Consider the following 624-nt stretch of genomic DNA (forward strand, 5'->3'; position numbering starts at 1 on the left):
AGAAGAATGCTGTGTCACAGGCTAGCTCGCCACATATCAACATGGTGGGTGATAATCAGTTCAGTTACACCAGCCGAGCAACGCCAGAATACTCCACTAACTAATGGAGAATAAGAACCACAGAAATCGGGAACAGCCAGCTGCTCAACATCGTCTGTCATGAGATGTTGGAGTGACGAAAACTTGCGTCACTAACCGCCGCCACCAGTTCGGAGTCGTTACTGCCATCTCAGTCACCGTAATAGTTACAATCATAATGCAGGTCGTCGCGTAGAAGGCGCCAGAGCGACTCCGATGCCGTCAGCAGGCAGCCTCCTGTCGTGCGCTTGAGGAGCATTGTTGTAACGCGATGTTGCCATTGTTCTGTCACTGTCTCCACAAATGCTGTAACTGGGGCCAGGGCCGGGGGCCTGGCTCATCGTCCCTAAGCATCCACCACTGCCCAATGACACGCCTCCAAGGCGCAATCACAACAGAGGCCTACAGTACAGGGTTCCACCAGCCGCAGTACGGTCCACCAAGGTTGCTGCACCGCCCCCGAGGCGGCGGATTCCTGGTAACCATAGTGCAGCTACAGTCGCTGCAGCGGGCGCGCCGGCCACCTCCGTCACTACCGAGAGTATA

This window comes from Schistocerca piceifrons, chromosome 3 (assembly GCF_021461385.2).
Source record: "Schistocerca piceifrons isolate TAMUIC-IGC-003096 chromosome 3, iqSchPice1.1, whole genome shotgun sequence".
Lineage (NCBI taxonomy): Eukaryota > Metazoa > Arthropoda > Insecta > Orthoptera > Acrididae > Schistocerca > Schistocerca piceifrons.